The sequence below is a fragment of the Haemaphysalis longicornis genome, unplaced genomic scaffold (assembly GCF_048455015.1).
Source record: "Haemaphysalis longicornis isolate Haplotype H1 unplaced genomic scaffold, Haemaphysalis longicornis Haplotype H1 scaffold_2, whole genome shotgun sequence".
NCBI lineage: Eukaryota > Metazoa > Arthropoda > Arachnida > Ixodida > Ixodidae > Haemaphysalis > Haemaphysalis longicornis.
In genome coordinates this window covers 281,034,273-281,047,965 of record NW_027526295.1, presented here as the reverse complement: position 1 = coordinate 281,047,965, position 13,693 = coordinate 281,034,273, and the positions used below count along the sequence as shown (strand labels likewise).

At 51.0% G+C, this 13,693-nt stretch overlaps 1 protein-coding gene across 2 annotated transcripts in view; it reads right to left on the bottom strand.

The window, feature by feature from the left end:
- LOC144170763 (lachesin-like) overlaps nt 1–13,693 on the bottom strand; it is a 122,872-nt gene that overhangs the window by 45,583 nt on the left and 63,596 nt on the right. Inside the window, exon 1 of one of the 2 annotated variants that reach the window (XM_077700751.1) lies at nt 10,355–10,448. The exons of the other annotated variant lie outside the window; for it this stretch is intronic. The gene's annotated coding sequence lies outside the window, so the exon portion shown is untranslated. Of the gene's footprint in view, nt 1–10,354; nt 10,449–13,693 lie in introns of those variants that run through there. 2 annotated transcript variants of the gene reach the window in all.

Here is a 13,693-nt window from a genome sequence, read left to right as displayed (position 1 = left end):
CGCAACGATGTAGGCGTCGGACAGCATTCCGGTAAACGGAGACATCTGTACAGCGGGTACTCCGCGTAAATTCCCCGTTCCCGACCGCGTTCTACCCGCGGTGGGAGCTGAACGTTCGAACGGAGAACTTATCAGCGGACGACTTTGCCTTGTGTCCTTTCTGTCCACATTTCGAGTTACCGTGGTCCTCCGAAAAAACGTTTCGAGATAAAAGGTGGTAAATACATAACACCTATGGGACGTGAATGCACAGCAAAAAAAAAAAAAAACAGTTAAGACTTAACCGATATTTTGAGCTATACGAGTTCAAGTTAACGAGGGATTACTGTTGTGCAAAGTTTAAAATAAGTTCCCCAAAATAGGAGCTGAGAATGTCACCACTGCACTAACTCGGTACCCGGCTAGAGGGGGAACGACGGTTAGCCTGGGACATGTCAATTGATGAATAAACAGTCACACGCAACAACACGTGTTAGGTTGAGTTAAGGTGGGATTAAGGTGCATTAAGGGCGGCAAAATGGCTTGACTGCTGCGTCGACGGTCGGTCGTATTTATAAAAGGCATCCGTCACAATGGTAGGTTAGGCTTTTGGCTTCAAAGTACGTAAGCAGACTTAAAGACTCCGAGCAATTTTTTTTTCCATAAAATGAGTTCGACTTATAGCGCTTCGCTGAAGCGAGGCAGAATTCCGCTTTTCTGTTCAAGCAGTGCCTTCGCCTGAGCGCGGCCGCCCACAGGATTGCCGTCACTAAGTGCCGTAAATGTGGGATGGTTTCACCAAGGAATACGTGCATGGCGGAATTGCTCGAGGCGTGAAGACTGTTTGGTGTTAAGAGAAGCATGGGTAATGTCGCTGTATTCATTAAAAACCACAAGAAAAGTTTTAAGGTTGTTTTAGGTGACATTTAAAGAGACGATAAGGAAAAAAAATTACACCATCTTCCCGTGGGGAACCCTGATGAGGATGCGAAGCATCGTGGCGGTTCCGTGTGGTTCCATTGTGTTGCCCTTATGTTGAGTGATCTGGTTTTTACTAGCGCCAGAGGGAATTCCGCGTCTGAATCCACACCGGTGGCAAAGGCACGCAAGTGCTGTTGTGTTACAGTGAGTAGGCGGTGGTTCTCGAGGCGCCGAAACTCGTCCATCATGTTCTTGTCGATGTTGTCTCTGTGGTAGAATCGGTAGTCTCCGTCAGCTTTTGTGAGGTAAAGTTTGTTGACATTGGTACACCGGCTGAGAGCAATGAACACGCCCTCCTCTTCGCAGCTTTGTCTTCTCGTTCTTCTTCTTGTTCGGCGGTTCCCCTACGGGAAGATGACGACGGTGGTTGAACGCGAACCTATCTCGTGATGGATTCTTTGGTTGGCCAATCCCTAGAGGCATCCTGCCACAATCAGCACCAGAGGCGCTGCGGACGGGGCTGGTTGAGCTGCAAGGCGCGTGGCGCTTCCCGCCACAGCTTTCCCACAGGAAATTCAGCATCCCCCTCTAAAGTTTTCAGTTCGTCGTTTCCGTTGACGTTCAGCTTCGCGTGCCTTCGTTGTATCAGTAGCTTCTTGACGTAGTTTGAATGAGTCAAGGACATAAGGCGCTCCTGTCCCGGATTTGTAGCGTAGTGGGAAGAGCACTGCGTACCTCCCGTTGTGGCCAGAGAGTCGTGGGATCGAAACCGGGCGCCGCTAACTATTTCTTTTTTTTATAGTGTAGTATCGCGGAGCTGTGGGTGTAAGGAGGAGAGTTGCGCACGCGCAGTGAGCGTGTGGACGGCGCCGCCATCAACGACGCAGGACCAGGCGAGCCTAAGAAATGCTCCGCATTTAAAAAATTACCAGGTAGTTTTAGGTGAAAGAGTTAGCCGTGTGTAGCTCCTCCACTCCAGTGCGGCCCTGAAGTATGCTGTTTTCACCCAGGTTGATTGATTGATTATTGATTGTGGGGTTTGAAGCGCCAAAGCTACACAGGCGATGAGGCGCGCCATAGGGGAGGGCTCCGGAATAATTTCGACCACCTGGGGATCTTAAACGTGCGCCGAAATCTCGCACACCCTGTTTTCACCAAGAACGGTGAGAAATGTTGGCAGAATGTGAAGTTTCGCGCTACACACCATCATCACTGAAGTAACAAGGGAAACCCTAAAACAGTTATCAGTGTGTAACTACGTCTTGGCCTTCAAGGGGTGCGATTCAACGGAGCTAAAGGCGCCACTATAATTCCAATCATGCTTTTTTGGCAGCAGTTTCAGTTAGGGGCCGCTAACCGCGCATATGGTGGCTGTAAGGTCATATGGGACAAGAAAGTGGCTGGCGAATCTCCAGTAGTTTATCTGTATTTTTTTTCATAACAGTAAAAGATTAAATTGCCCATCAGTTAAAAAAGAACAGTGTCCGGCATGTGCAGCAGATAAAGGGCCCCTGTGTCTGCAAAAGATTATTGGCCAACGCTTTCTCAGTATTTTCCTAACATTAAGCCTAAAGATACCTTCTGGGGTCTAAAGACGTTAACAGGTACCCGCACCTTGATGCACGGTGAGTTTGACGCTTCTTGGCACGTAACCAGGCTCGGCGTTCGAGCTATGCCTAACGTTGAGCCAAACGAGGGAGATAGCCCAAAGGTAGTGAGATGATTGGCCAACACTTACGGTCAGGATATTTCGTTTCATGCGAGAAGTACTCAACAGGGTTACATGTCCATAGAGCAGACAAACCGGAAGCACCCGGCGCCGTAAGAATCCCCAGAGAAGCACGCCGCTCTGTGCGGAATTCCGCGCCGTACCGTTACGGAATCTGAAGCCCCTACGTCATCGGTGGCCGCAAGCTCAGCACTGGCCGGAAAGTGGCTCTCTACGCCAGTGCACTGCAGGCTCTCCGCAAAAGAGCTTTAAACCATTACATGCAGCGCAAAACTCACAGAAGTCAGCGGCGCTCTATCGAACAATAATGCTGTCTCATTCACAACTTGTAAGAAGGCAGTAGGTGTGATCGAGTTTTTTAACTAGGCTGATTGCTTTAAGTTTGCGTTAAAATGGGCGTCATGGCTACAAGGACAACGCAGCCCTTTTGAGAAAGCGAACTTTTATTTTGCCTTCCTGTTCCCGTAAAGAATGGCAAAAGTACGGGCCGCGTCAGGTTCGCGACGGACAGGTGATACATTCCACATCAAAAGAGGGCAACTTGGTTCGCGAAATAGGTAGCCGTAATTTAATCTCTTCGGTGCACTAGACCTCCACTGTAGGCACCCACGGTGCTTTTTACGGCGTTAACCTCGAAAGCAGTTGTCTTCCCTCCCCAGTTTGCTTGCTAGCAATGCTCTGTTGTTACTTTGCACGTTTATTTTCACAGGAGCGGGGTCAAGGAAAAGCGACAATTGTAACTGACCGCTTCTTCACCACCAAGACGACCAACATCCTCTTGAGCGGCATTGCTTATTCACGACCTTTTAATAAAGTCCGCGACCTGTGGCCCTATTTCTTCGTTACTGCTTCGTTCTCTCTTCCTGTACGGGTGTCCGCATACAACTTACAACACTTTTTTTTGTCCTTGTGTATCTCGCGGAAACACTGCATCTTCCCTCTTCTGAGCTCTAGACAATTTGGTTTTTCCCTTGCTGAACAGTTCTACAGCTCTGTTGTGACCCCAGCACGAAATGCGGAAGCGGAGGGCGACGTGAGGGGTATTCCGCGTAGCATCATACCGTTGAAGGCGGCATTACACTCTGCTCAGAACGTTGAACCCCACCTCATTCTACTTTGCTTCGCCACCGGGAACAAGAAGCAATTTCAGGAAGGAACCTCGCGGGGGCATCCGCGTTATTCTCTGTTAGCGCTAGCAGCTGTCATATCTCGTGGTATGTCGCGCCGCGCGGCAACCGAGGCAAGCGGATGGAGAAATAAGGAAGCTCTAATGTGAGCCCGAAAGGTAGGGCGGAACGCAAGGCGGTCTCGAAGAAACACGGCTCCTCAGCACGTGCGCGTCCCGCGAATAAAAGGAATAAGAGGGGAAGAGGTGAGAGGGATTCGCAGTGAAATTGTCCCGTCGTGGCGCCAGTCATAACCTTGACAGATGAGCCCCGCCAAACCAGCACAGTTGGTCGGCGAAAATTTTGAGCTCTACAGAGCAGAAGGTAGTTGTAAAGGAACTACGCAGAACAACAACATCAACAAAAAAAAAACTGCGTTTCCGCCGCCAGGGTGTGTGGTTTTTGGTCTAAACGAAGCATGCAATTGTGCGGCGCTGCATGCACGCTGCATGTTCCTCCCTGCGCCTCTGCGGTATAAGGCGGCGCTAGTTGGTGTATTTTTTGGCATTTGAAAGTGCACAAGCGCGTGTTGGACGGCGAGGTAGGTCGCGAACACATGGTAGCAAGAGAATGAAAGTGAGGTATATATATATATATATATATATATATATATATATATATATATATATATATATATATATATATATATATATATATATATATATATATATATATATATATATATATATATATATATATATAGGGAATGAGAGGGCTTTGAAGATGGTCACCAGATAGAAATACGTAATACTTTGGGGAAGGTAGCGGCCTCAGACCTCTGCCAACGTTTCGACAAGGAGACTTGATGCCTTGAAAAAGACAAGTCTCCTAGTCGAAACGTTGGCAGAGGTCTGAGGCCGCTACCTTCTCCAAAGTATATATATATATATATATATATATATATATATATATATATATATATATATATATATATATATATATATATATATATATATATATATATATATATATATATATATATATATATAGTTAGGAAATGAGGGGCTCGTTAGGAAATACAGAAAGAAATGCGGATAGTCTACAACGCCCTATGCCTTCTTTGGCGTTGTAGACTGCCCGCATTTCTTTCTGTATATATATATATATATATATATATATATATATATATATATATATATATATATATATATATATATATATATATTGCCGCGAACCATGCAATGGGTTTGTTTATTTGTGTTTTGCTTTTACCGCCCGGCTGCGCCGGTCTGTGTTATCTCCGTGCCAAGGGAAGCGCGTGTTCCATTCTTTCTTTCTGTGCCGCATGTGTTATCTGTTTATCTGTTCTGATAGGGAGAGCATTCCGATCTAACGTGAACACCCCGGAATAATCTTCTCGCATCTACAATGTTCTCGATGCGAATCGACGGTTCCAGAACCACGCGCGCCGAAAGATAAAAAGCCTGCAGAGCAGACGCCGGGGCATTCAATTCTGCGACGCTCGCTGACGCAAGTCACTTTGTTGACCGCTGCTTCGCCGCCTCTGTATTATTTTGAGTTGTTAGGGGAGCACAAGTTCGCTCCAATAAACTTGTTTCTCCTGCAAGACAACTGCGTCGTCCTTGGCTTCGTGACATCTGGTGGAGGTGCTGGGTACGCACCCTTCATGCCCACTACAACCTCGGGAAGCCGCCAAGCCATTCGAACAAGAGCCAGCCTCCGCCTGCAAGATTTACCATCCGAGTTCGGTTTGATGCCAGAAGGGCCCAAGAGAAGGAACGCTGCAACCAACACCATGGTACAAGAAACAACGTCGCCAATCATATGCTGCAGCAGCCCCGGGAACCGCCATCGTTCCGGGGAGCCCCCGCTGAAGACCCAGAGGAATGGTTGGAGAAGCTGGAGCGCGTGCGGATCTTCAACAGGTGGGACGATGAAGAAACCTTCCGGCATGTTTTCTTTTACTTGGAGGATGCAGCTCGAACTTGGTTTGAAAACCACGAGAGCGCCTTGACCGACTGGACGCAATTCAAAAGCGAGTTCCTTAAGACCTTCACGACCGTGGTGAGAAAAGAACGAGCTGCGATTTCACTGGAAACTCGAACGCAACACCCGAACGAAGGAGTCGTAATCTTCGTCGAGGAAATGAAGCGACTTTTCCGCCGTGCGGACCCAGGAATGACGGAGGAAAAGAAAAATAAGGTTTCTGATGCGAGGTGTGAAGCAAGAGCTCTTCGCGTGCCTTGTTCGCAACCCCCCCAAGACCGCGTCCGAATTCGCGTCTGAGGCCGCCGCGATGGAGAAGACGCTCGAAATCCAAACGAGGCAGTACGACCACCCAATCAATGCGCTGGTTTCGGAGACGATTGGTGCCAGCGCTATTAACTCCGACTCACTACGCGACATATATCCGCGCAGTGGTAAGGGAGGAGCTGCGGAAACTTTTCCCGATGACGACACCACAACCTCAAGTCACTTCACTGACCGACGTGATCCGGGAAGAAGAACAGCAGGCTTCGGGAACTTCTGTGCCATCCGAAGCACCCCGCGAGCCCGAGGCTATGACCTACTCTGCGGCTGTTCGTCGACCCCGCCCTGCCCCAACACGCCGTCAAGACGCCCCGCCGTACCGCCGCCCACTGTCACCCGCCCGACCCCCGGTAGCCCGAAACCAGACGCCGAGGAAGACGGACGTGTGGCGAACTCCCGATAATCGTCCTCTGTGCTACCACTGCGGAGAGGCCGACCACATCTACCGTCGCTGCCCATACAAGAGACTCGGACTGCGTGGTTTCTCCGTCGACGCACCTCGCCCTCTCCCTGGCCAACGACCACGTGAGATCGACGAGTATCTATCTGAAAGCAGCCGTGGCCCATCCCGTTTCAACCGCTCGCCATCGCCCTACCCGTACCAATCGCCGAACCGCCGTAGCAATGCTGACTTCGCCCGTGGAAGGTCCCCCAGCCCACGCGGGGGAAACTAAAAGCAGCAACTTCTGGAGGTAAAGTTGCACGATCGCGGAAAAATGAAAACCCTCCAACGACGCAACGACTCGCGGAAGACAGTGACTCACAACATGCCCTCATCCCGACGACCCGACCCAGACCTGACGACACTCCCGTACACGACGACAGCTATATGCCACGACGCCTACCCGACCGGACCGAGACGTCCGCTGAGAAGACGATGACAACGACGACGCACAGTGCCCGACCGTCAACACGCACAAGCCGAGATGCGACGCCCCGACGCACCCGGAACTCGAGGAAGGCGGCATCCGACGTCAAGGTGTCCATCGACGGATTTGATGTAGTCGCCCTCGTAGACACGGGAGCCGACTACTCCGTAATGAGCGGACCATTTGCGTCTAAGCTGAAGAAGGTTATGACCAGATGGGACGGTCCGCACATACGCACAGCAGGAGGCCACCTCGTGACGCCAAGTGGAACGTGCACATCGCGCGTCACCATAGACGGCACGACATACCCTGCGGTGTTCGTCGTTTTGCCCAACTGCTCCCGCGACGTAATTCTCGGAATGGACTTTTTGACGGACAACGGCGCAATAATCGATCTGCAGACGAAGTCGATAACTTTTTCCTCCGACCACTCCGTGACGCCGGAATCGAACCCCGAACACCGTGCAGCTGTAAGGATCGCCGATGATCACGTCACCCTGCCACCGCGCGCAAGCTTGATGATGACCGTCTACTGTGAAGGTGCTGCTCCCGACGTCGACGCTATCGTGGAGAGTGACCGAAGGTTGCTTCTTGACCGCGGTGTGTCTGTCGCAAGAGGCATTGCGCGGTTTAAGCAGCGCAAATCCCACGTTTTGGTCACCAATTTCACCGAGGAGTACCAGCATTTAAACAAGGGCGCTGCAATTGCGTTCGTCGAAGAAACGCAACAAGCAAGTGACGTGATAGCAGTCGCCGACTTTGAACGCCCAGCCGACGATACCTTCAAGCTTCCGCACCCCTTCGACGTGAATCCGGCGCTACCGCAAGAAGAAAGGAACAAGTTATTGGCTTTGCTGCGTCGCTACAGCGAGTGTTTTTCGTCGAACTCAAAGTTACGTCAAACACCTCTGGCGAAGCACCGGATAATAACCGAGGATGGAGCCCGACCTACCCGACAGTCACCGTACCGCGTCTCTTCCCACGAGCGCGAAGCCATCCGGACTCAAGTCGACGACATGCTCAACGACGACATTATACAGCCATCGAAAAGTCCGTGGGCTACGCCGGTCGTACTCGTGAAGAAAAAAGACGGCACACTGAGGTTCTGCGTTGACTACCGGCGATTGAACAAGATCACCAAAAAGGATGTGTAACCCCTGCCACGAATCGACGACGCCCTCGACCACCTCTGCCATGCGAGGTACTTCTCATCGATGGACCTGAAGACCGGCTACTGGCAAACTGAAGTGGACGAGAGAGATCGAGAGAAGACTGCATTCATAACCCCGGACGGCCTATACGAGTTCAAGGTAATGCCGTTTGGTCTATGCACGGCGCCAGCAACGTTCCAAAGAGTCATGGACACTGTGCTAGCTGGCCTGAAGTGGCTCACCTGCCTCGTATACCTCGACGACGTTGTGGCATTCTCCCGGACTTTCGACGAACACCTCGCAAGGTTGCAGTCTGTAGTCGAGGCCATCCGTACGTCGGGGTTAACGCTGAAACCTGAAAAGTGCCGCTTCGCGTACGAGGAACTGAAGTTTTTGGGCCATGTCGTCAACGCCGCGGGAGTCCTGCCTGACCCGGCGAAAACTTCAGCCATAGCGAACTTCCCAAGGCCGAAAGATAAGAAGGGCGTGCGCAGATTTCTTGGACTGTGCGCATACTACCGGCGCTTCGTCGCAAACTTCGAACGCATTGCAGAGCCGCTCACGCGCTTTACGAAAGATAGCACCGCTTTCAGCTGGGAACACGACCAAGAAAAGGCATTCTGCGAGCTGCAACAATGCCTGTAAAGCCCGCCCGTGCTCGCGCATTTCGACGAAAACGCCGAAACGGAAATACACACGGACGCCAGTGATATAGGCTTGGGTGCCGTCCTTGTCCAAAAACAAAGCGGGTGCGAAAACGTAATCGCCTATGCCAGCCGTGGTCTGTCGAAGGAGGAGAAAAACTACTCTGCCTCCGAAAAAGAGTGCCCGGCTATTATATGGGCCATTTCAAAATTTCGCCCATACGTGTATGGCAGACCGTTCAAGGTTGTAACAGACCACCATGCGCTGTGTTGGCTCGCCAATTTGAAGGACCCCTCTGGCCGTCTTGGGCGGTTGAGTTTGCGCCTGCAAGAGTTCGACGTTACAATCGTCTACAAATCCGGCAGGAAACACTCCGACGCCGACTGCCTGTCCCGCGCCCCTGTCGACCCACCACCACAAGACTCCGATGAAGACAGTGCGTTCTTCGGGGTTGTTACGGAGAGCGACCTAGCCACCCAGCAGCGTGTCGACCCCGACTTGCGAGTAATGATAGACTACCTCGAAGGACGAAACGTCGTCGTGCCTAGAGCGTTCAAGCGTAACTTACCAGCATTCAGCCTCAAAAACTCCGTCCTCGTGAAGAAGAATTTCATCCCCGGAACAAGAACGAATTATCTACTTGTCATCCCCGCAGACCTTTGTGACGAAATTTTGAAAGCGTCCCACGACGACCCGTCTTCCGGACATCTCGGCACAGCTCGCACTATTGCAAAAATTAAGGCGAAGTACTTCTGGCCCCGCCTTACATCCGACGTCTGCCCAGCGACGGGATTGCCAGCGGCGAAAAACGCCGCCGACAAGACCCGCCGGACTTCTACAACCGATCACCGTCCCGTCGAGGCCCTTTCAACAGATTGGAATGGACCTTCTAGGCCCGTTCCCGACGTCACGATCGGAGAACAAGTGGATTGTCGTAGCGACAGACTACATGACGCGCTACGCAGAGACCGCCGCTCTTCCGCGGGGGACTGCACAAGAAGTCGCGAAGTTCTTTATAAACCAAGTTGTGCTGCGACATGGAGCCCCTGAAGTCCTAATCACGGACCGCGGAACGGCCTTTACCGCGGAGCTGATGCAAGGAATCTTACGCTACAGCAACACGGATCACCGAAGAACGACGGCGTACCACCCCCAAACGAACGGACTAACAGAACGTCTGAACAAGACAATTGCGGATATGCTGTCCATGTACGTCGACGTTGAACATAAGACTTGGGACGAAGTCCTCCCGTATGTCACGTTTGCGTACGATACAGCGACGCAGGAAACTACGCAGATGACACCGTTCGAGCTTGTCTACGGAAGAGGACCGACTACGATGCTCGACGCCATGCTTCCGCATGTAGAAGACGACGACCTCAACGCCGACGTCTAAGGATGCCTTCAACGTGCGGAGGAGGCCCGCCAGCTCGCTCGAGTTCGTATAAGGGACCAACAGCTGGTGGATGCCGGCCGCTACAACCTCCGACGCCGAGACGCCGAGTACCAACCAGGGGATCGTGTGTGGGTTTGGACTCCCATCCGACGACGCGGACTGAGCGAGAAACTTCTGCGACGGTATTTCGGACCCTACCACATTCTGCGACGTGTTGGCCAACTTACCTACGAAGTGATCCCCGATGGTGACTCCGGCACATCACGACGACGTACGCGGCCCGAAGTCGTCCACGTGGTTCGCTTAAAACCTTTCTACGAACGATGACGAACTTTTATTTTCATTTTCGGACTGTCGCTTATGTTAGCATCGGGTCGATGCACTCTTAGAGGGGGGGGGGGGTAATGCCGCGAACCATGAATTGGGTTTGTTTATTTGTGTTTTGCTTTTACCGCCCGGCTACGCCGGTCTGTGTTATCTCCGTGCCAAGGGAAGCGCGTGTTCCATTCTTTCTTTCTGTGCCGCATGTGTTATCTGTTTATCTGTTCTGATAGGGAGAGCATTCCGATCTAACGTGAACATCCCGGAATAATCTTCTTGCATCTACAATGTTCTCGATGCGAATCGACGGTTCCAGAACCACGCGCGCCGAAAGATAAAAAGCCTGCAGAGCAGACGCCGGGGCATTCGATTTTGCGACGCTCGCTGACGCAAGTCACTTTGTTGACCGCTGCTTCGCCGCCTCTGTATTCTTTTGAGTTGTTAGGGGAGCACAAGTTCGCTCCAATAAACTTGTTTCTCCTGCAAGACAACTGCGTCGTCCTTGGCTTCGTGACAATATATATATATATAGAAAGATAGGTCGGCAGTATACAACGCCAAAGGAGGCATGGGGGTGTGGTTAGGCTCATTTTTTTACTACGGTTAATGACGTTAACATTTTTTATATATACGGAAGAAAGAAAGATTGATTGATTGATTGATTGTGGGGTTTAACGCGCCGACGCAACGCAGGCGATGAGGCGCGCCGTAGTGGAGGGCTCCGGATTAATTTTGACCACCTGGGGATCTTTAACGTGCGCCGAAATCTCGTACACACGGGCGTTTTTGCTTTTCGCCTCCATCAGAAAAGCGGCCGCCGCGGCCGGGAGTCGAACCCGCGACCTCGTGCTCAGCAGCGCAACGCCTTAGCCACTGAGAAGAAAGAAAGAAAGAACAACGCGCGCCCAGAGTGGGGACCGAACCCACGCCTTTCGATTAGATCTCGAATGCCTTACCAATTCGGCTATCTGGGCGACTGTGTTCTCCTTCGCTTTATGGGCTATTTATATTTACTAGAAGTGTATCTGACACTTGAGGGTGGTAGCCAGCGCCACTCTGACTACACGGGGAGAAGGGGGCCTTCTTTTCAACCCCCGGGGCGTGTCTCGGACGTCTACAGCCTGTCATGAGCGGGTAACTGGCGGGAAGCCCTCTTATGCTACCTAGGCATCAAGGCTGCCAGAACCGAGACCCTCGCTAGGCTTTCGCAGAATAATATAGTAAGGAAATGAGGGGCTCGTTGAGGAAATACAGAAGTCGCCCAGATAGCCGAATTGGTAGGGCATTCGAGATCTAATCGAAAGGCGTGGGTTCGGTCCCCACTCTGGGCGCGTGTTTTTCTTTCTTTCTTTCTTCCGTATATATAAAAAAATGTTAACGTCATTAACCGTAGTAAAAAAATGAGCCTAACCACACCCCCATGCCTCCTTTGGCGTTGTAGACTGCCGACCTATCTTTCTGTATTTCCTCAACGAGCCCCTCATTTCCTTACTATATATATATATATATATATATATATATATATATATATATATATCAAGGTTGCAGTCGTCATTTACAGTGCTATTCGGCTGTTTCCGAAATATTTAATACTGGCGAATTACGTGTGTTTGTCATGTTTCTTCGATACAGTGATAAATAAGCGAAAATATAAGTCGAGAAAAAATCCGCCGTTTTTTCCCGCCGGAACTATTAAATATTTCGGAAACACCGAATAGCACTGGCAATGGCGACTGCAACCTTGATATGTGTCCTTAGCGAGTCCTTCGTCCCGTATCGTTCTGTTCTGCTATATATATATATATATATATATATTGTCACAAAGACAAGGACGATGCAGTTGTCTTGAATGAGAAACACGTTTATTGGAGCGAACTTGTGCTCCCCTAACAACTCAAAAGAATACAGAGGCGGCGAAGCAGCGGTCAACAAAGTGACTTGCACAGGCGAGTGTCGTCGAATCGAATGCCCCGGCGTCCGCACTGCAGGCTTTTTATCTTTTGGCGCGCGTGGTTCTCGAAACGTCGATTCGCATCGAGAACATAGTAGATCCACGAATATTATTCTGGGCTGTTCACGTTAGATCGGAATGCTCTCCCTATCACAACAGATAACACATGCAGCACAGAAAGAAATAATGGAACACGCGCTTCCCTTGGCACAGAGATAACACAGACCGGCGCAGCCGGGCGGTAAAAGCAAAACACAAATAAACAAACCCAATGTATGGTTCGCGGCATTACCCCCCCTCTAAGAGTGCATCGACCCGATGCTAACATAAACGACAGTCCGAACAAATGAAAATAAAAGTTCGTCATCGTCCGTAGAAAGGATTTAAGCGAACCACGTGGACGAATTCACGCCGCGTGCGTTGTCGTGATGTGCCGGAGTCACCATCGGGGATCACTTCGTAGGTAAGTTGGCCAACTGTCATGCGAAGAATTCGCAAGGACAAAAACAAACGCCGGTTAAAGAAGACGACGAAGAAAAACTACGAAGCAGACGACACGCGCAAGATGCTCCGCCAAATTGACATCAGCTACGGCGCCGAGTGCTCGCGACCGTGGCACGAGCTCGCGTCGGCCACCAGCCAATCGGGAGCGGCCAGCGACAGCGACCGGCGGGGAGAGGCGATTCCGAGAGGAAGACGGAACACAGGAGAGATACTGAAGTGTGGAGCGTGACCGGGCTGCGCGGCGGTCGGGCGACCGGACCCGTGCCGTGCCCCAAGAGGTCCTCCACCAGGACAAGCTTCAAGACCTCTTCTCCACAAGCAAGTCGTCGCGCCGGGTGTCGGTGACGACAGCGGCGCTTCCAGAGAGCTGCGTTCCCCACGACGGTGACGGGATCTCGGAGCGCGCTGTACTACCGCGGCCACGACACACTACCAGGACATTTCAAGGCTACTTCGACCGGTGTCGGTAATCACTACGTACCGTGTCTCATTTCTTAGTTCCCGGACTGTGACTCTTCCGCTATTTGAACTAATTGCCGTGTTCTATACCGCGTCCTCGCAGCCCCGCATGGCACTTTCGTTTGTATCTGTGTGAATTTTGTTGTGCTTTAGGGTTATACAAATATAGTCTCGTCTAAAGAGTTTCTTCTCTAATTTATTATTGTCACTCGAACCTGACAATAATTGGCGTCCACGGCAGGAGGAGGCTAGTTCGTTTGGCATACCCCTAAAAAACAAACTCGTAATGGACACGGCAGAGTTACATGAACTAGGGAAGAGGTTAGGCTTG